Raw genomic sequence first — 22,453 nt, 5'->3', positions numbered from 1 at the left:
GGAAGGGCTGCATAGATACTACACGTAGAAAAGATGAAGGCAAATACAAAAATTTGTGTCAAACTAATATCAACCTGGCAACCTAAGTCAATGAAACTTTTTCTCTTACAACAGTTGGCTGTAATCTGTTGTCAGAATAGAAATGAGGATAGTCTGAAATTTGCCAGTGTACAGAGTTCATGTTCTGGTACATCTCGATATGACAATGTCATGCATAGGTCAGTTGTAACCACTTTTTGGCAGCCAACGTCTTCTAAGTGAAATCTATTTTTCAAAACAAAATGGAAATTCAAGAAAAATGTTTTTAAAGCATGTAGGCAAAGTTTGTTTTATTTTGTAAGTTTTTGATATGAGGAGAGACAAGTTACATAATGCTGTATTCCTAAGGCTTGTATGAGCTAGCCAGAGATGAGGAACTGTCTTACTAAGAAATCCCTTTCGAGTTAAAAATCTAAAATCCACTGAGAACGTAAAACCCCAATAGTTTCTCTGCAAAATTGACATCATAAATTGCCTAATTTATAGATAAAAGGCCCTTTAATGACATCATTTTACATGATCCATGGTCATGTTATTGTTGGACAACATTTTGGATATATTTAATGTGTCATGCTCAGTAAAAGTTTTTGAAAGACCTTTTCTGTCCTCAGCATGGAAAAGTTTTTTCACTTCTTTTCCATCAAGCTTATTTTCCTGGCACTTATCGTCTCTTATTATGTCTTATCTTTCTTCTGGATAAGATTGTTTTCCCAATTCATATACAGAAGCCCAGTTAACTTCTGAGTGATTTCTCCATGCCATGGTACCCAGAGGTTCAGAGATAGCTCTGTTTGCTCGGGTAATGTTGGTGGGACACAGTACTATTTTAAAACCTTTTTCTGGAAAAAAAAAAAAAGACCTTGTATACCTCTGAAGAATGGAATTAAATTACATTCTTCTATTATATATGTGAATCAGATTATGGGAATGATGGAATTAATTTATCTTATTATAAAGAACATAACATCTTCTAAAATACACGATTGTTTCTAGTTTTGTTCATTTTAGCTGAACCATAGAACCATTTCTCAGTATATATTACAACTGTATATCGTTTTCTGCAGGAGAATGAATGCAGCTCTAGAAAGCAATTATGGAACTAATATATTTCCCTGAAATGCATGTTGTGATGCAGGATTTTGCTCATGTTTCTGAAAATTACTTAAACTTCTGCTTAAATTATCCTGGTATCACAAGTACCACTTAAATTAATTTATCCTGAAGATACTATCTTGGTAAGGATAAGTTTTCCATTACTGGCAAAAATAACTTGCCTTCCATAATAACTCTTTTCCCCAGATCCAGCATGTTTTTTTTCAGCAAGGAGTATAATGCCTAGCTATTCTGTGCAATGGGGCACCTACACTGTATGTCACAAAGAAGAAAAAGGACATGTATTTTGGCACTAAAAAAACCCAAACAACAAAGCAAACAGTCATCATAAAAAAGTAACCTCTTCAAACAAACCCTCTGTCACCCAGCTTCCTGGTGAATTTTGTGTAGGAGTTCATTTTCCTTTTTCTCTGTGTACCGTGTGTTACCACAGTCTCAACTTCAAGAATGATCAGAGACCTATAAAACATGATCTAAGAGGAAAGGCTGAAAGAATTGGGGTTGTTTAGTTTAAAGAAAATGAAAGTGTTGGGAAAAACAGTAATGATCTTCCAAAATGTAAAATGTTTCTCTGCAGAGAGAAGGAAAAAGTATTTGTTTATGTTCAGTGAGTCTAGGGCAAGAGGTGATGGAATTGGAGTAGGAGATTTAAGGTAGACATTAGGAAATTATTTCAAACTGCAAAAGTAGTTTGGCACTGAAAATGATTATCTGGGAATCTCGTTTACTGAAGGCTTTGAAAGGCCGATTAGGTCACGTGTGTCAGGAATGGTTTTAGTTGCAGTAGATTATATGGAGATAACCCCAAAAGGTTCCTGGCTAGTTTATAGTGTTTTGTTTCTCTCAGGTGATTTACAACAGATGCTTTAATGCTGTGTTGTTTTGATTCTCACTCTTTCTGCCCTTAGAAAATGCCAGTAAGAAAAAATTAGGTAAAAAATCAGGAAAATGGAATGGATAGTGACATTTCCAATAGCAGAATACTAAGAAATCACAGGCTCTGGAGGATAACTGTTGTGTTTGAGCCGGTGTGTGACTTGCTGACATGTCCTCCTGACAAGCTTTGGGACTCGAATACTGGGCTGGCATTCAACAAGTAGTGGATAGTCAATACACAGAAATCTGTGGTTTAACTAATCTTTTAAATTTTAATTTATTTTTAGATTTTATTTGAAGTGTTGGTCTTTCTTCACTTTTTGCTGTGTGTAAGTACTTCCTGAACCTGCAAGGAGCGAGCTCTAGCCAGAGTTCACCAGTGGCCAGTTTGTTAGTCATCAGGTACCGTCACTGCAGCTTCAGGGATATTCTGCCCAAGGTGTGGGAAAAGATAGATATTTGAAGTAGCAGGTCTAAAAGCCAGAATTACCTCAATTGCTGAGGGGTATGAAGTTGAACATGATATTGTTTCATCCGAATTCAACATTTATCTTTGAGAATTTTTATTCCTCACAAGGCCTTGAGGTTGCCGCAGCAGTAAGGTAGTACCCAAAATTCTTGTATCTCTTTGAAGCAGAATTGGAGAATTTATCCCTTGTCCAAGTTGAATATATATTTTGCTGCACAACTTAAAACACCTCTTGTTCACCTTCTCCTAAGTCTTCCTGTTTCTCTGATTTTCACCATTTTTCCTGTAACCTAAAATCTTTGTTTTCTACTGGTAGGTAGCTATAGGTCTTCTGCAATAACAGAGTGATCAAATGATGCATGGAAGGATTCATGAGAACCTATGAAGTGTGACCCTCTGGCAGACAACTCTGTCCAGTCCAAGATCATCTACATCTTCATCATTCCTTGACAGAAAACCGTTGAAACTGTTTGGATACTGAATGATGGCTACAGGTACTGTGTTCTAATCCCTTCCAGTTTCACATTTTCTCCTCATATGTAAGCTTGCTACAAGTCAAACTCTTCATTATGTGTCCTGTTGGTATTGTTACAGAAGTTTTAGATCCCTGAAGACTGTTATGGTGCTTTGTTTCAGTCTTTCCTTATGGATCATGATTTCTAAATCTCCCATATGTTTCAAGAGTCCTGCAGACTCTTTCTTTGGTCCACTTTTCCAGTAAGTGTGGCATCCCAAGTTGGACAGAGTGCTCCAGTTAAAACCTCAGCACTGAGTAAAGAGAGTATTATTTAGTGTGTGCAAAAAGGCCATTTATCAAACTTAGTGTCCTTCCTTTTTCATAACACATCATTGACTGCAGTTTGGAGAGCCTGTCACTCCCTATCCTTCTCTGTGTAATTCCTGCCTACTCAGATTTTCTTATTTTATGCCTCTCCAGATGATTATTCTGAAGGGTGCTGTTTTGCACTTCCTGTTGAAAGTCTGGTCTGTGACAGCTTAGGCAGCTGAATTGCAGCAGACAAGTTACTGGAGACTGAACAGAAGGAATGTGAGAAGGAACCATTGAAGATTTTGTACTAAAAGTATTAGGTGATTGTGAATGACTGCCTCTGGGAAATCAGCTTTACCTTCTGGCCAGAAATGTTTCTTCTTCCTAACATTCAGTTTCATTTTTTATTAGTCTGTGTGGGTACAGCCTCCTCTGGGAGGGACAGGGTAGAAATTTGTACCAGTGTTTGCTTTTGCATGCCCAAACACTTCTGTGGTTTGATGGAATACTGTCTTTCCTGCAAAAAATTCTAGAAAACAACTACATCATGCAGAAAACAGGAATGATCATAGATTAAGTCTGCGTGATGTCTCTAATACTATGAGAAGGAATACAAGAAGGTAATTGTACAATCTCTTAGTCTGTCCTGGTTTTGGTTGGGAGATTCCTATAAGACATTAAAATCTTGATTGTTTACTTACATGACAAAAGAGGAAAGAGGCTTTTTTTTTTTGTTTAGAGAAACAAATCACATACTGTTTAAATAAACACTTCCCACACAGTGAAACAAGACAGCTGAAGGCAATGTAAGTCTACTGCTATTTTTTTAATGTTTCAAAATTTTTGTGTCTAATAATATTTTTCTTTTAATTTATTTTGAAGGGCATGCCTACAGTTAGTTAACAGCAAACTGTTCCCTCTTTCAGTTTATAGGAAGTTTATAGAAATTACACACTCTGTGGAGCTACTTTCTCTAACTTTCATTTGGGAGTGTTATCATCTTAACAGAGGACTTGCACACTGTTTTAGAAATTCAACTGTTAGGCTATATATTGACTTAGAAAACATCTCAAAGCCACATGCACTTCATTTGGTATTTTAGTCTGTGTACAGTTCCACAAAACCTCATGTAGGTGTAGGTGACCACACAGAATCTGTGCCAGCCACAGACTGATTGTAATGTGCATATTGCCTCTGACTTATAAACTGTACACCAGTGCAGTGCAAGGGTTAGGGACAAGATAAAATCACTTGCTGCTGTTTTGATTTCCTGAAGGATTGTCATTTTTACACAAGAAATGAGGAGTGCAGTTCCTTTTTTGGGGACCATTCCTGTGCCAAAATTTGAAAATATGTTCTTGTCAACTGTGATGCCATTCATAGCTTTTACATCCGAATCTTAAATTTGGATACAAAGATCTCTGTTGTAGAAGCCCCATCTTGTGGACAACCAATCAATGACTACTTCAGCACAACAGATTTGAAATACTTAGGAAATCTGAAGATATTTTGGTGGTCTTTGCAATAAACAGGAGAGTCTTCATATTTCTGGACAATATGGAAACTTCACTCACAAGTAGAAATCAGCATATGCTTTTTGAAGGCTATTTCCACAGGAACAAAGCATGAATTACAGAGAGGTGAAAAATAGGGATGGAAACAAGGATATTGTCCCCAGAACTCAGTATGATTCAGCTAAAACACTAACAAGCCTGAATCCTGCCTTGAACTCACAGAATTGTGTCCTGTAGTATTTGTGTAGCATAAATGAGCCTTTGGGTAGCAAAATCATATAAAGGCAGAAAGGCATTCTTTGAAAAAAATTGTAGAGAGAGAAAAAAATAGCAAAGCATGAATGAAAGCTGAATCTGGAAACCTTGGAAATATCCTTGAGGAGATAGTTTGTTCCGGCACAAAGTAATGGAAAAGGTCAACCAGCTCCAGACTCAATGAGCCAACATACTTGGTAGGCAGAGTGTTAGGGAGGTAAAAAGAGTGTGAAAACAAGCCTTGTTTTCAAGTTTCAGTATGACATTAAACATCTTTTTGTCACTCTGAAGATACAGTTTTCTGTTTCTTCTATATGAAGAAAACAGGAACCTATATGATAGTTTTCCATTTAGTAATTAGGGCTGTAATGAAGTAGCCAGAAATTGTGGCGACATCTAGGGAAGGGTTGGGAGAAGTGCCTCACTGATGAAACACCTCCAGCTGAAAATGCAACCACTTCTGTGAAGGCAATGTACCCAGGGAATGTTGGTTGGAGTGGCTTACTTGGAAAGGATGAAGAGAGTAAAAAGGATTAAGGCGTTTGAATAGGGTGCTGTACCAGCCCTTTGTTGGGAGGAGAACAAAGGTTGCTATTCCTACAAGTGGATGTCTGACTAAGCATGGGGATCAAAAAGAGACAAAAGTTTGTGATCTGGACATGACAAAGCCAGGAAATAATTTCCTACTTCTTACCAATAATAGTCTGAATTTTGTTACTTAAAATTATCTGTAGAAGTGAATGCACATCTGCCACGTTAGACTTCAAATTTAAAATAACTGTTTACTTCATATTGAAATGAAATACTTAGATTTTCATCCTTCAGTAGTCTGGGAATTTTATAAAGACAACTCTTTTTTAACATATATAGATCAAAAAAAGTCACTACTTAGTCACTGTTAGTCACTGTTCCTAATAAATTAACAGATAAAATTATGAATGCATATTACCAACATATTATTAAAAATTTACAGAAACATCTGTGGATGCTGAGGAGTTTCTGACTGACTCCCTTTGTTTCTCATAGCAATCCAAAGCCTCTTTTGGAATAGAATTCTACATTTTTGGTGAAGGGCATCTTTGAGGAATTGTGTGAGCTAGGGCAAAACCTTTGAGAAAAATGCATATTCCCAGCTTTTACCGCAGTCTGCTCCTTAGGGAAGAGAATATTAGAACTTCTGCAATACAGAGGACTAAAATTTTACCTCAGAGCAAATTCTGGTGGGACCAGCATGTGCAGTCAAAATCAAAATCTTTTTTAGTGTGTAGCCATGAAAGGAGTTTTACATCTCCTTTCCATGGAAGTTGTTTCTTCCTCGAGAGACAGGGAACAGCAGAGGGTAGTTCACCCCTCAAGGGAAGAGCATATGAAGTGGGAACAGCTACTTAGAATTCCCTGCACTTAAATAATGAAGCACAAACAATTCAACTATAGGAGTACAGACAGATATTAGTATGGTGTGAAATCTAGAGGAGAAGCTGTAGCCTGGGAAAAGAAAATGAATATGTAAAGCTTGTAATAAAGTGGTGTTGGAAAGCAAGGATTTATTCCAGTGAGGGAATAATGATTGCTCAGAATCCCTGCTCCACCAAGTGAGTTCCTTGTAGTACAGAGACAGGACAAGCTTTGGTATGAAGGACAAACCAATTGCCTTATTCTGAGCAGAAGGCTCTAGAAAAAGCCAGTGTTAGTAAAGGCAGAAGTCTCTGGAGGAGTATAAGACAAGGGCAAATATTCAGTGATACTTTTTGTAGTGGATTGTATTAGAAATTATAGTTGTTTGTATATGCCTATATGAAGAGGAGACTGATTACATCATGAAGAGTAATCTGTTGTACAGCTAATATGTAGGATAAAATGTTCAGTTGCAGTGTATCATAAAGAGAGGGGTTAATTGCTGAAAGTTGCAGAGTAATATGAATCTCTTGTACTAATAGATTTTATCAAGAAAATACAGCAGGACTGGAAACTCCAAATTTAAGTGTACACCTGCAGTAATCCACTGTCAGAAGAATTGTGTAGGTGTATAAAATTGATTTGAAAGGGAATGAAGAGGTGTGACTTGTGAATTGCTACTTTTTAAAGATAAAAAATTAGTACACAAGTAGGTCATGTTAAAAAAAGAAAGTAACTTTTCATCCTTATCTCCTTATTATGCACATTTTTAAGGTGTTTTCTTTTGTTGCCTCTAGCCTTTCTGCTATTTTAAATATTCTCATATTAAAGTTTTATTGATATAAAAATGTTAAAAGATATAGTAATAATACTGATATATCAAGTCATTTAGCATTAAAAAAGATGAATTTTCAGTGGCCTTTTGAAAACAAGGCTTGATGTGTTATGTAATTACAAAATATATGCAGTTGAACCTTGAGCACTTGTGTTTGTAATGTATGAAAGTCTTCTTTTAAAGCTGTGTCTGCTTTGTGTCCCTTCCTCTTCCAGCCCAGTCCCTTCCTCTGGAGCTGTGGTGTGTTGTAATCCCATTGTATTGGTCACCAGCATAGGATCCACTTCCCCAGGGATGGATCCCTGTCCTTGAGCCTTAACAGATCAGTGAGGTAAGGAGAAGGAAAGGTCCCTGCCATCATCAAAGACAACCCCAGACTCTTCCGAGCCTTGTCCAAAAGCTTCAGTAATTTACAGTTCCTTATGGTAAGACACTTTTTCTGGTATTAACGTCATGAGCATTTTAAAATGTTATCAGGCAATAATTACTATCACAACTTTTAATTCTGTGTTTCTGTTTCAAATTTTCCTCAGTTCAATCAGAACCAAAAGTTAATGCCCGTTGGCTAATTTCCAGTGCATGCCTCCACAGAACAACTGCTGCCTTTAACTGGTGGAGAGATCAAGGCTTGAACTGACAAAAGACATCTGTATTTTGGAAAACAAATTAATGTTTATGTTTTAATTTATAAGTTCCTGGCTCTTTTATGGTTCCTTTTATGGTTTTTCAAGTAATGTCTCTTTGGATCCCTAGCTGATGGAGAGTCAAAATGGAAAAGGCCCATGAGAGAATTATCACAATAGAACATCTGGTCTGCATTGGAAAAAGCTGAGAAAGATATTCAACATCTCTGAGACCAAGAGGCAGCTATGAGGCAGTTTGAAAGTCAGTCTATGAAAAATCGTGCAGGTTGTGGCCACCTGGGCCAATCTAGTGTTGTTCTGGGAAGAGCTACTCTGCTTCCTTGCATCTGAATTTTAATGTCACTTCAGCACGGATATGTGAGAGCTGGGAGTGGTATGAAAGGTGTTTGCTTTTCATAATGTTAATCTGAGTCCCAGCATTGTCCTAATTATATTGTGGGTTTTTGCCAGTCTCCTAAGTTTTCTTTTGAGCATGTAGGCTGGAGTCAAAAGGCTTTCCCAGGGTTTTGGCATAGCTTTATAGGAAAATGGATGGAAATTACTTTGTATATTTTTGGAAGAATATTTTGCATCCTGCTTTAAACTGTTCCAGAAGGTAAAAGGACGTTAGCTAGACTGTGTATTGGCTCGTGTACTGGTGTGTCACTAATGGCAAGGAGTTTTGCTTTACCTAATTGTTCCTGTTTTCTGCAGCCACAGACTATGAGAAATGCAAAGAAATAATGGGCCAACCAGGGCAATAAAGGCACTACTGGATTCAGAGGGAGCAAACTCCTTCCACCACATGAAACTTTCGTCTTTTAAGTCATCATAGCTCATGCAGAACAGAAACAATTTGACATGTATAACAAGAAACACTGCAATTGTTTGCCAAACAAAGACTTATACTGCAGATGGAAGAACTGATGAAAATTGTTTATAGATGGGGAACTTAATGTAGATTTTTCAAGAACAAGGTTGCTCTCTTCCTTGCCAAGACAAACAACAAATCTAATAGAAGTTTTATTTCTTTAGGCTGCCTGAGGACCCACTGGAAAATCTATGGACTTTTCTCCACAGCAAATTTGTCTATCGTCAATACGTAAGTGGATTGTCCACAGTTACACTGTGGCAGCTGCAGAGGAAGTGGAAGGTTCTCAGGAATACATTAGGGAGAACTGGATTTTTGGCTTCTGATATAGTGTGGAGCGCCTTTGGAAACTGTGGAAGTTTATGAGCTGGATGTTACTGCTACAAAAGGTTATCTATGAGTTAAACATAATAGTAATTAATCTGCTATCTTTAGATCCTAACACTAACAACATGATGAAATTGAGAATTCCTATTCTTTAGAATTGCAGTTTTCCAGGATGCCTTCATTCCTATGAAGATGCCCTGATCTGCACTTAGTTATCAGTGTTACCTTTAGCAATCTGTGCACAGATGTTTTTACAAGGCACTATGTAGGCATCCCAAACAACTGGTTTTAATGGGCCAGTTATTTAGGAAAAGCATGTAATGAGAACATAAATACAACCCCTGATACTGACATAAAACATGTATTAGGAGAGTAATATAGTTTGTATTGCCCTGATAGATAGCAGACTCTGGAAATATAAAACTTGTCATGTCATTAAAATTCTGTTATATCTGTAAACATATATGTCTTAGAAAAGAGGGCCCACAGCATCCAGGACTGCTTTAGGAAAAGTATTGCCAGGAGATCAAAGGAGGTGATTATTCTCCTTTACTCAGCACTGGTGAGACTTCAGTGGAAGTGCTGTGCCCAGCTCTGGGCTCCCCACAAGAGGAAGGACATGGACATACTGGAGTGAGGGCAGGAAAGAGCCATGAAGATGATTAAGAGGAGCACCTGTCATGTGGCTGCCTTGAGGGATTTTGAAGTTGAAGATACCCAAAACCCAACTGGGTGAGCTCCTGAGCAGCCTGCTCTGGGTGATTCTGCTTTGTGTTGGACTGTTTTGGACTGGATGATCTCCAGAGGTGCTTCCACACTGTGAATATTTGAAGCACTTTGGTTATGTCTTTTCAGCATTTTAGCTGGAACTCAACTATGTAGGAATCCTAAAGAGAGCAAAGGCTGTGACCCTAGAAATCCATCCAGATGGCCGAGGCCCAGAAAAGGCATAATGAGAGCTGCTAAGTATTTTGAATGTCTCATCAGAGTGATATTTCACTTAAAAATACAAATATAGACATGACTTGGGTCTTAATGACACTGAATACCCATAATGTTCTCTCACTTCAGCTGGACTGCAGATGGTAACAACCTCTCTCTATCTGAGCACACATATTTTAGTTTAATCTTGCTCTGTAGAATCTTATCACGTACTTTACTCTAGAAATTAATATTTGGAGCTTTATGGTGCAGAATTTATTTGTTGATTTGTTCCACAGTTTCTTTCCTTACTAGTACTGATATTAATAAATTAAAATGTATTTTGACATATTCAGTAATAAGCTCATACTATGTCTCAAGGAGTTGAGAATATCATAATTTGAGCAAGGTAAAATCAAAATATGTATTGCATTGCATATTCTATGGCACTTAGTTTGTAACTATTCTTACAGCACCTTCAGAATAAGAACAAAGATTAAATTCAAAAAAGGCTTTTAAAATTTTTAAAACAACAAGATTTATGTGGAAAGGCAAAGATAATGTAAGAAGATTCACCTGTGGTTTTTCATCATGAAAATACCAACAAACTAACTTGCAGTATTGAGAATTCCCAGATCTTCCTCCTTTTGAAAACACTTTGTCTTTCATGTTGCCTCTAAGAATAAAAAGGAAAGCACACTGGAAAACAACAAAATGAGAAATGTTGCACAAGGAATTAGGAGATAAATAGATTATAAAGCATTTTATTTGATTTTGGGTTTGCACTTCAGCAATTGAAACAGTAAGTAAATAACCTGTTTCTTTATCAGTACATGGAGTCACATTGAGACTGACAGACCAAGACATAAATGTATAAATAGCATCTCTGATAATTATTAGAAGATGTCAAATTTTGCTATGGATGAGCCCATCCCAAAACCACAAAATTAAGACTTCAGACAAAAATAACACATGAAGGTCAAATACACTTAGTCATAAGTTGCTGTCTTCTGCCACCACTTTTCCCTGACTTAATGCTTTTACAGCATATCTCCTCTGATTCAGGCTCCTCTGTAGTCTCTGCGTGGGACTGGGGGTTTGGCAGGGACAGTATTACTTTAAATTGACACCTCTAGCAGCAGTTCCTACTTGTACTGTTTTCCTTTTATAAATGTATAACCTATTTCATCTATCAAAGCCTGACTTAGCTCCAAGTCACCCGTTTCTCAGGGAAATTAAATCTAATGTCTAATAAGCATAGAAGCTTATGCAATTTTCATTCCCTGAAAAAAAAAGTATTAAATAACATAATAATATTACCTTGTCTTCTGATAGCTAGAGACTTGTGCACTTTGTTTTTCTGTAGACCAGACTGGTTCTGCATTTGGGCTCAAGGAGGCCAGATTTATCCATCCCTTTTTGCAGGCTTTCTGAATGTCACCTCAAAATTCTCCTCTTGTTAAAGGACCCCCTGAAACTTTCATGTGTAAGGTTTGATCCCTTTCTCCACTTCTCCCTGTGGTAGGAGCCCCCCCTGTTCCCCCACACAAGGGCTGTGTACCCCGTGGTCTTACCCTGGGGATTCTGGCTGCTTTCTTACTCATTCTCTCCCTCACAGGATTTTCTCCAGCCTGACCAAATTTCTGCCTGTTCCATCCCATTTTCTATTAATACCCACCATGGTTCTGTGTCAGTGGGTGCAACATTTGGAAATGCAGAAATCTGCCTCTAAACCGTGTAGATTAGCAACATAATTTCAGGGGTTTGCCTCCTGCATGTGTCAGTTCAATAAGTGGGTTTATAGGGAATAATTTTAAACTGTTGCAGCCCTCCAAAACCGCTTCTTTCGCTTCTGCAATACATAAAATGACATAAGGTCACTGATGCTGGGGAAATTGGTTTCCTGGATGATATACTAATTCAGCAAGAAATCAGTTCTTGCAGAAACCCAAAGAAAATTATTTTAATATAGTGCCATGCTACTTTGTTGACTTTTAGGAAAAAGATAATTAAAATATTCGAGGGAGTTCCAAGTCTCTGGAGAAAATACCATTATGGAGATATAAAGCTATTTTTGCCTCACAGCTTATTAGCTTCTTTCCTAAAAGCAAATCAGCTGAATGTGATGGGCACAAAAATAACATTTACATGTGCTCAAAAAAATAAGAAAGAAGATACTTTTATAAACTGAGTTCAATATAAGAATAGACTTGGTTCAGTCTCTTCTGTGTCACTCACCCTGTGTTTACAGTAACTGCTCCTGCAATTTTCTGGATGAAAACTTCCATCCAGATACATCCAAGGCCATTAATAAGTCTGCACTATGCATCTGATTGCAATGGGGAATAGAATTACATTGATGCTGCCTAAGGAGAAACAGAATCTCTGCACTCAGTGTGAATAAGGAGTAGCCAATGCCTTGTTTTTTCAGAAATAAATAATTAAATTAAATTGAAAACAACAGCCAATCTATAAGAATAATCACTAAGAGTTTGAAAGCCCTGTATTTTTTCCTAACAGTGCACTTATAGTAGGCTATTACTGAGTACAAAAAGTAAAATAACTGTAATATTTACTGTATGGATATCCCAAGGGAAAAAAACTTAGTAGCATAAGCTGTTTCATCTTTTTAGATGTACAGCAGATAGAGTGTTCATAACAGGAACACCCTGTTACCTCAACTGTGAAAGGTTCTGGGAATCTAATGACCAAGAGACTGGAATTTAAATTTATTTTTGTTCGGTTTGTATTTCAGTGAGCATTTGAAAGACCCACCAGTTTATCTTTGTCAGAGATTATTTTTCTTTTGGCTTAGCTTAGACACCAATCTCACTGTTGAGTTTACATTTATGGAGCAGGACCCAAGGTTTTCTCCATGTGTTCAGCATTATGATTCTGACTTTGCAGATCTCATTGCTTGGGATAGTTGCAAAAGTCATGTCTGCTTATACAGCAGCAACGGAACTGGGGTTCACATGCTGCTGGTTAGTCAATTGAGAAGGAACAAAATTAGTTTTGAAGGCTGCCACTTTTCTTGGCTGATGTGCAGAAGAGTTGGTAAAAGCTGCAAAGACAACTGAGTACCCTGATGACAGTATTTATTATACATTTTATTCATAAGTGGATTTTTAGAAATTATTTACTCTGTTATTTTACTCTGCTTTAGCAAATCATGTGTGACTGTAGTTGTTTTTCCACAATGCCTGTTTTAGTTGTTTTCATTGCCATTTGTTCTCACTCCATGTAGTACCGTCCACAAGGTGGTGCCACAGCTAAGAAGTTAGCAATAAATAAGACAAATACAATTTGCTAATTCTACCTGCTTTTTACAACTAACTAAAGTAGCCGCACCTTTAAAGAATTAATAATTATTTCATAAGCATAGTATCACAGGTTTGCAAGTTTTTATTTTAAACCCCTTGTGTGAGCAGAGATGGCTCTGCCGGCTGAGTGAGAGCAGCACCCACAGACCTGTGTCCATCCCAGATCATGTACAAAAATGAAAAGACAGCTCAGGGTTAAGCAGACAGACTGATGAAGAGCTGTGTGTGTTCAGGCAGGGTTATCCATGCTGTGCCCCATGGATGTGTCCTATATATATGTAGATCACTTCAGCAATACCCCAGCAATCAGCCCAAATACTGACAAGCAGAATAGTTCATCTGCAGCTTCAGCTTCCATGCACTTACCCTGGTGTGGCTGTGGCACATCAGACCCTAATTTTCCAAGTTTTTCTACAGCCAAGCTCCCTGTCTTATGATAATGTACAGTTGACTTAATTCCAAAGGGGTATGAAGCGCTTACAGAGGGCCCTGCTGTGAGAGCAGCTGGGTTAATGTATACAGGTAAATTCAGCAGTATTTTTCCTTCAATCATAGTTAAAAAGGCAGCCATCCCAAACTGTGTTTAGCACAAGTGATCAAGTTTATGAGCATCTTTCAACACAAGATCAGACTAGAAAAAGTAAAAGGCAATAACAGGTAACGTAAGATGTGAAATGTACCACCTAGTAGAGAAAAGGCAGTAAAACTTACAGGAAAAATTCGTTTTAATGGATCTGAATGACTGCAGTGTTTTATAGCAGGCCTGTATGTCCCTGAAGAGCTGAAGTGCAGAAGGCCTTGGTCATTTCTCCCTGAATGTGTGTGTCAGTTCTTCAGCTACTCTTGGCCACAAGGCTGTGGTTGCTTCTTGCACACCTGCCCTGCTCCCCTCAGTGCAATACAGGTATGCATGTTAATACAAGATATACCCTCTGTGAGCTTCTCCAGTGGATAAATTAAGTTGTTTATTCATCACATTATTTTGTACCAAAAGCAGGAAGAAAAGGGGATAATTTAAAATACCTTTCAGGCAAACACTGCACTGATTGTTACTTCCAGCTAGAATCTCTCTTTGGTATGGTAGACCTGTATCAGAACAAGAAGAATAACAGTGTTTGCATAATATGTTTCTGCATATTGCTATATTATTATTTTAAAACATACTAAAATTCTAGTGGGTTGTAAGAGGAAAGATGGTTATATATACTCCTGAGTATTTACCATATACTCAGGAAAGATGGTTTGTCCCCCAGTTATAATGCAGAATGAGAGTTAGAGTCCAGTTCTTATTTAGTCCAGTTCTAAAAGTTGTCAAATAACACAACTGACACCTCCTTTTTTTTTTGTTTTGTTTTTTTTTAAGGATCACATCTATAAATTTTATCTTAAAGTGCTTTACAGTATTTTAAAACTTTGTATTACTTTTAACATCTGTTTGGAAAAGTCAGAATCAGAGAACTAACTAAAAATATAAAGTCACTGAACAGGTGAACTAGATTTAATTTCTGAGTCTATCCAGTTAGTTTGGACTAACTGAATCACAACAGAGACATTGTCAGAGTATTCCTGTAAGATTGTTCTGAGTGTATGGCTGCAATGAAAATGACATATTTCTGGTTTAGTTTGGACTTTGTTTTTAGTTTGACTTTGTAAAATTGCTTTCAAAAATGTTTATTTTTCAGATATTTTACATAGAGAAGAAATTATGCTCTATTCTGAAGGGAATGACAGAGCATCTGAGATCATACATTTAAGTCTCTACTTTATATAAACCCCAGGTATGCATTATTTTAGTAATTTAACAACTGAACTGAGATCCAAAACACTTTCCCTTGCAATACTTATAATGATTTTTGCACCCTTTCTGGAAATCCCGTAAATATTTTTAAAATATCAAAACCTGTTTTTCCTCTAAACCTGGTTTTCTGGTTTCCCGTTTAGGCAATCATGAACAAAACATGCTTCAGCTCTGTTGTCTATGCCTAGATCTTACTAGAGGGAGGTAACTTCCAGTACTGTAAGTTCGGAGTCAGCCTGAGCAGGGCTCCGAAATCATCCTGCAGATGCACAGCGTTAACCGGAAACAATTCAGAGTGGCAGTGGTATCCTGCAGGATGTGTGCGACGCCTTCAGCTGTGTGTTGATTTACACGGGGCCACATTATAGATTATACATTCTGGTAATTGTGGTATTGTTATTGCTGGGCTATATCTAAGCACAGGAAACACATATAAGCACATTTGAAGTGATAACATCCACTCCTGTTTAAAGGGCAATATTTTATTCTCATACGTAATACAGCATTTGCAATAATATAGACAATTTCCTAACTGGTACATAGAAGACTTTCAGGAGAAAAACCTGATTCATTGTGGGAGGCCCATAACCAGCATTTACAAAGAAATCCACATCAACTTTTATTCACTTTAATTTTATTTTTTTCAGTATGGACATTATTCCGAGATCAAGAAGGAGACAATACATTGCCATCTGAAAGCACAAGAAAGATCAAAATAAGTTTTCAATGTGTCACCGAAACCACAGTGCTAGGTTTCTGTTAAGGAGAATGAGTAATACCATTCTAGCTGTGAAGAATGCTGTGAGTGGGTAATAATTCCATCTAACTGATAGGGCAGATTTTCTGCAAGAAAATAAATTATCCCAACTAAAATCTTGCCCTATTTCTTCAGCTCAGTAAGAAAGTCCATTCACCATCCCCATTTAGCTGCTTGTCTAACATTAGGATATCCTCCATCCAACATTCCCAACCCAGTCTTGCAATTCAGGAACAGATTGGCTCCAACTCTGGCCTGGACCATAGCTAAATCTATATCCATGCTTGTAATACTGTTGCAGATCAATAATACGATGCTATACTGTATAAATTGGTTTGTTGAAATGATAGTTATGAATGAAGTTCTAAACAGACACTGCAACATATAATAAAGGACTAACCTACTGACAGTTCTAATGGGACTGTGATTAACACATACACAAAATAGCCCAAAGCCCAATGACTTGCTTCATGATTTCATGAAAAACTTTTTATTGTTTTCTATCTGTATTATTTAACATTAAAAATACATTTGTCTTTATAAATTTATATAAATGCTACTGATCTGATATTTTTGTGCTGACAGTCTAACACTGAACAAAAGTATAGTTTTGTCAGACCTCATATGCACAAAAATTGTTGATGCCTTGTAATATGCCTTTGCATTCTGGCAGCCTCTTCATAATATTCTTTTGGAAGTGTCACCTGCTTAGGTAAGCTTTGATTTACAAGAAATTATTAAGAAATGTTTAATTTTAATTATGATCTTTACTATTTACCTGAATAGGAATCTCTGTCCTTAGTTTAAACTTCTAATATCCTGTTTAACAAAGAAACAGCTTCAATCGTACTAAAAGTACTTAATGTTAAGAAAGTTTTCACAGTTGGTTGCTGGGATTAGGGCTTTAAAAACAAAGGTCAGGTGAAGATGCCTTCTTGGAATACACTAGGATACAAGCCTCTATTTTTGTTTGTAGTTCATAAATCTACGTATTACATAAACCAGTAATAACTTTAATATAATTAAATGTATTTGTATTTGTGTGAGTGACTGGAGTTGAACAGCACACCTACATGGCTGCAGCATATGTGAATCTTCCTGCAGTACATTCTGGTGTTGGCTTCCATTAGACAGTAAGAAATGTTGCCTGCAAAAATCTCTCACAACTTGAGACTAATGTCTGTCTTCTTCACATGGGAAATGTATTTCATCACTCCCTCACATGACATCGAATTCAGGTCTGTGGAAATGAAAATACCAGGCTCTGCACACCATAGGATTTGTAATTAGCTTGAGATATCCAGAGAAAATTCTGTAAGTTACTTTATTTTGCCTTGTCTCAAATCTGTCTGATTTTGTTTGAGTTTATGAGTAATTTTTGGTGGAAATGTCTATGTTGCAATTGAAATGCTCTAACAAGTCCTCATCACTAAAATGCACTGAGTTCTGTTACTTCTGAGGAGCCATGTGGAGTCCTGGAGTCCTTGTGGCTGCTGGGGAACTCAGGAGCTTCCTGGTCTCACTTGAGCCATATGACAGAACCCCAAAAACAACTGTGATGTCTTTAGGTCTTAAATATTTGGTTTAAATGTCTAAAAGGTAAGAGTTTCTTAAGCATCCTGAGGCACGAGAGTTAACAGATCAGCCTGAGCCATGCCTCTTGCATTTACTTCTTCAATAAAGTTGTCAGGATGCTGCCCAACCAGGCTGCCAGATGTGCTCTCCACGTTTAGGGTAAGTAATCACTTGGTCCTGGGATCTTCTGCACAAGCTATGCCTGAACCCACTGCAGTTATTTTAGGTGACACACTAAAGTGGTCAGCATAAACTGAGAAGACTTTGTCCAGCACTTTGTCAGCATGCCAGAAGAAATTCCTTGGGATTCAGAGTCTAAGATTTCATTTCAGTTAATTGTCAGGATGATGAATATTATTTATTCCACACTAAGGCTTATTTTAATCCAAAACACAGATAGATAGTGTCAATGCAGGCAAAATGATAGTTCTTCCTGCACAGAAGCCCATCTAGATATAATCCAGTTTGCTCCCCTGTCTCTAAATTTGAAGGACAACAGGAATGGAGACTGCAGCTGGCCTGAGATTCCCTTGCACTTGAACCTGATCTAATTAGGCAAGTCTATTTTTTCACAAAATAAAACCTTTATAGACAACAATATGGTGAACTGAAAACTCCTCAAAGTTGTTAAATTCTGTCTAGTTTGGAAAAGGAGCTGTATCAGGCCGATGCTCAGTGAGGCAATGGAGCCCAGTGGGCAGAGTGCTGGACAGGGATTGAGAAATCTGGGTTCTTTTCCAAAATCTCCTGACTTTTAAATGACCTTGAGCTGTCACTTCTCTGTGCTTTGGATTCACTGCCTGTATGAGTAGGATAATAATGCTCACAATGGTTTCAGAGTTGCTGAAGGAAGGATCTACATGAACACAACACTTCGTGCACTACCCTGAGCTAGATGCAGCTGTGGTTAGAGGTGGCCAGGATTTGGTCAATGCCTCGTGTATTCCAGAAAATCTGGGAAACTTTGATTGTTACACAGCTTGCTTTCAGTTATCGGTCAAAACACATTTTTATGTTAAAGGTCTTTCTTATCTTTCACACCATTACAAAATATCTCCAGAAAATTTCATATTATTTACTTACGCATTAATACTCACAGTTCATATCCCTGTTACTGGGAACTGCAGAGTGCCTCTCAGGATCATACAAATGATAACTTAACATAGATAATGTGGTTTTGACCTAAAAAAGAGAAGTGTTTTGCAATGTTATATTTAACATATCTGGGGGAAAAAAATTATCAGTTTATGTTATAAGGTAATTGAATTGGGCTTTTAGTTTGAAACATTCTCTTTGAAACTAAAAAAAAATTTTTTTTTTAATTGTCATTTTAGATCAATGTCTTGATTTCACACATTTTGGATTAATATACAACTACAAGCTCTGTGCACAAAAAAAGAACAGTCTACTTTCAAAACTGCTGAATGCTTTGACCTCAAGGGCATAGAAACTGTTGACTCATTGTTTTTACTGCATATAATATTAGTCCTTTGTCACATCCAGGGAATGACATCATCTTCTTCATTGTTAGCAGCAGGTTTGAATAACAGAAAAAGTGCAGCATTAGTTGTCTGCTGTGTTTGTTCTTAATAAATGAATGGATATCTGGTACCAAGACTCAGATTAGGATTTTTGAGTAACATTTAGAACAAGCTTGTGCCCAAACCCTGCAAAGAGCTTTGCTTCTGGCCACCATCTGCAGGGCAGTCAAGCTGGCAGGAGCCCGGAGCCTGCAGAGGGAACGTAGCTGATGGTTCTGGCTTCTTGAAAGTGGTAAGAGGAGTCGGGAAAGGAAGAGATTAAGCACAGAATGAAACAGATCTGTTCTTCAAGGTCATTTTAGTAAAAGGAGTCCCTGCACTTCTGTGAATCATACTTCTGTGAAATCTAAAATCATGAAAAGTAATTATCGGAAAATAAGTCATCTCTAGGACATGCAAACAAAATGGGAACTAATTATCTTGAAAATGCACCAGAACAAGTATTTCATCTATTCCAAATTTGTATTCATGTTTATTAGTCTTCTACTCCCTATAACTAAAATGTCTATGTCCTAATCTCAAAGAGTAATTCCCTATCAGAAGTATTTGGTTACTCCTGCCTGCTTCATGGAAGAAGGATACATCATTATGATTACTAACCAGGCTGATGGAGGTCTTCTTTAAGGTCATACACCACCTTCTATAAGGTTCTTCAGAATTTTTTCATGGCAGAGAAAATTTTAAGTGTTGCTTCCTGAACAATAAACATTTCTAGTGGAAAAGAATTTACTCAGGGAGAGAGTCCTCGAGAGTCTGATCAAATATCAAATTCTACCTAATCCATTGCCAATTGCCTTTATGTTTTCCCAGAAAAATGTGATGTCTTTAACTATAAAATTATACCTTTGTGGTTCCAAAAATATTTGTCCTGAAGATAAGTTCCTGTGTTGAGAGAATGAATCAAACTGGACTTTGAAAAGCTAAAATCCATAGAGCTGTGAGAGAAGCACTGAGGCAGCAGGCTGGGAAAGCTGGAGGTCATGGGTTAAGGATCCAGGATTGTTGGATCACAGAGGTCCACATACCAAGAGTAGACGCAGACAAGGGCTACACACAAGGAAATATTTTCTAGAATGCCAGAACTAAAAAAGAATAAACAAGCCATGCTGTAAAAGATCAAAATCAGACCTTGTTGACTTGGAAGCAAGAGGTCTGATGTACTGGCCTCTTCAGAACAGACATAACTGTACTTGTGCAGGTAGGGAGAGCTGCCTTGCACGTAGGCTTGAGCAGATGCATCTATTTCAATTCCTATCCCAAATGTATATTGCAAATTTCAGACTTATCTGTTATGAGAAGTAAGAAATGTTACACTTTTTTTCTACATATTTCATATGCTTTTGCCATATGAAGTCTTTCCTCAGTCTTCTGTTCCAGTCTGTGGGTCACCTTCAATCAACATTTCAAAAAGTCTCAAGTAGCATGAATTTTGGTGAGGCCAAATCACTTGATTTTCCCTTACCCTGTTTAGAAGAGGCTTTACTTGGATAAAAGCAATAGTGCCAGCCATTTCCCTTCATCCTTTAAAATTACTGGCCACCTCTAAAGAACTTGGCCTCTCTTTTATGTCACTTTCTGACAACTCATTTGAGTTGAACAGGTTGCTGTGGCCAAATTAAATGCTTGGGAAATGGACCATACAATTAATTTGCAATAGTAAGTTGTCTCAGCATCATTTCTCTTCCTCTCAAGGGGAATGCTGGCTCAAGCAAAAGAAAAGATTAACGTAATAAAAATATTCTAAAGACATCCTGTTAATTGTCCCAAGCTCAGATGGTATTGTCTATTCTTCTGTTGTGCATAGCCAGCAAACAGTGTAAAATCCAGAATTCCTTCCTACAATGAAAGCAGAGCCTTCAGTGCTACAGGATAATCCCTGCCTTTCTGGAAAGCAGATGAAAATGTGGTGTGGCAGAGCTTTGCTTTGGGTTTCAGAGGTGAGCTCAAATTTGCTCCATTGATGAATATAATAATAGGACTTTTTAATTTAGATACATCAGCAACTTTAACCAAGAGAATAAAGATTTATGGAAAAAAGGAAAATTGCAAACAAAGTAAGAGCAAATTTTGGGAAAAGAAGGAAAATTTTTTCCCTGAATATGCAAAAGAGATTTCCCATGTTTGTTTAGGGACAGAAAACACTCAAGGTTTTAAATTCAGCCAAAATAAAGGCTTTCATTTACAATCACATTTGCAGTGTTGACCTTGAATATCACATTCGGTGACAGCAAATCTCATAGGAAAAGTTAATATATCAAATAAAACTCAGAAATATTCACAAGTGACTGAGTGAAGCAAAGCTGTCAGAAGAGTTAAATGAAAGAAGACTCTGTAATTCTCTCCTTGCTCTAAAATGTCATTTCCTCAAAAAGGACAAAGTCTGATTTTTGCTTATATGAAAATAGTCATAAAATATGTAAGAAAACACAGAATGTTGTTTGCTTCAGTTCCTGTAAACTAATCAGGCTGAATGATGAGTCTTCCTGTAACTCGGAGCACTTTTGAATACTATGCATGAAACTGTGTTCCTCCCCTCATAAACAGCTCGAGCCTTGCCTATGTATCAGTGTAAAAAAATAAGTATTGACTTATTCACAAATTACTTTTTAGGCACTGGATTCCCAGAAATATATTTGTATAACAGCATCTAGAAGCAAATGAATGTGTTAATAACCAGGTTTTCTTTCATTTTATGGCCTTAAAGACACTTTGATCTTCTAAAATTATGTTTGTCTTTTTGAAAAGCGAACTTTTATCTCAGCTCTGGTGCTCGTTTCCTTATCTCTTCTTCTGAAATAAATTTTTGACATGAATTCAGTATGCCCCATTTCATTTTATTTCAGACAGCCAAGTGAGATGTTTCTAAATATTTTATCAAACAGATAGGTTCCCTACAGGATGCTAACTTGTTCTCCTATTTTTACTTTTTTATGTATCTTTCCAAAATGAAATATTTTGGACATGGTACAGTTTGTTCACATGTCAGATATGGATTTTTTAATTCTGTCTTTCTGCAGAACAGTAAGAAGAGAAAATAAATCAGATGTTTTATCTGATTGTACTTTGATCAGGTTTTTCTGTATTCTCAAAAAGAACAGCATGGAGCTTCACTTGCTGCACAAAAAAGCACTTTTAGTTTTGAAAATATTTTAAAACATCTCAGGAAAGCCAGACCCAACACCTAGGTTAGAGTTCTACTCATCTTAAAAAAAGACTCCATTGCTTTACCATGGTCATGTTTGACCATTTAGGATCTCCTGGTATTTATTATCCACTACATGAATTGGGAAAAACTTCTTAGTAGGAGCCAAAATGTGGGCAGAATTTCACCTGCCGTAATATTTGCTATCACTCTCCATGACTGACATGACTGGATAATGAAAAATGGCTGCAATTGTGCTTCTGATACATCTTGATATGTGGCAACCTAGGAAATACTGACACTGTGTGTG

General features: G+C 37.2%; 2 long non-coding RNA genes across 5 annotated transcripts in view; one reads left to right on the top strand and one right to left on the bottom strand.

The window, feature by feature from the left end:
• Positions 1-22,453, bottom strand: part of LOC113949970 — a 34,943-nt gene that overhangs the window by 2,357 nt on the left and 10,133 nt on the right. The window contains exons 3-6 of one of the 2 annotated variants that reach the window (XR_003528623.1): positions 18,544-18,642; positions 14,354-14,416; positions 10,584-10,706; positions 38-264 (exon numbers count right to left, since the gene is read on the bottom strand). This is a non-coding gene — a long non-coding RNA (uncharacterized LOC113949970). Of the gene's footprint in view, positions 1-37; positions 265-10,583; positions 10,707-14,353; positions 14,417-18,543; positions 18,643-22,453 lie in introns of those variants that run through there. The other variant, XR_003528622.1, reaches the window with a different exon arrangement.
• On the top strand, positions 2,805-21,189 carry LOC113949971. Of its 3 annotated transcripts, XR_003528626.1 has the most exons (7): positions 2,805-2,991; positions 7,481-7,690; positions 7,799-8,845; positions 8,924-9,148; positions 14,092-14,234; positions 15,013-15,108; positions 15,272-21,189. It is a non-coding gene; the product is annotated as an uncharacterized LOC113949971 (long non-coding RNA). The 3 variants fall into 3 exon arrangements; XR_003528625.1 differs by having other exon boundaries at positions 7,799-8,990; XR_003528624.1 differs by having other exon boundaries at positions 7,799-8,990; positions 14,089-14,234.

The sequence above is a fragment of the Corapipo altera genome, unplaced genomic scaffold (genome assembly GCF_003945725.1).
Source record: "Corapipo altera isolate COAL_440 unplaced genomic scaffold, ASM394572v1 112, whole genome shotgun sequence".
In the NCBI taxonomy this organism is placed as follows: Eukaryota; Metazoa; Chordata; class Aves; order Passeriformes; family Pipridae; genus Corapipo; species Corapipo altera.
The sequence above is the reverse complement of the archived record's forward strand: the minus strand, read 5'-3'. Positions and strand labels throughout refer to the sequence as shown.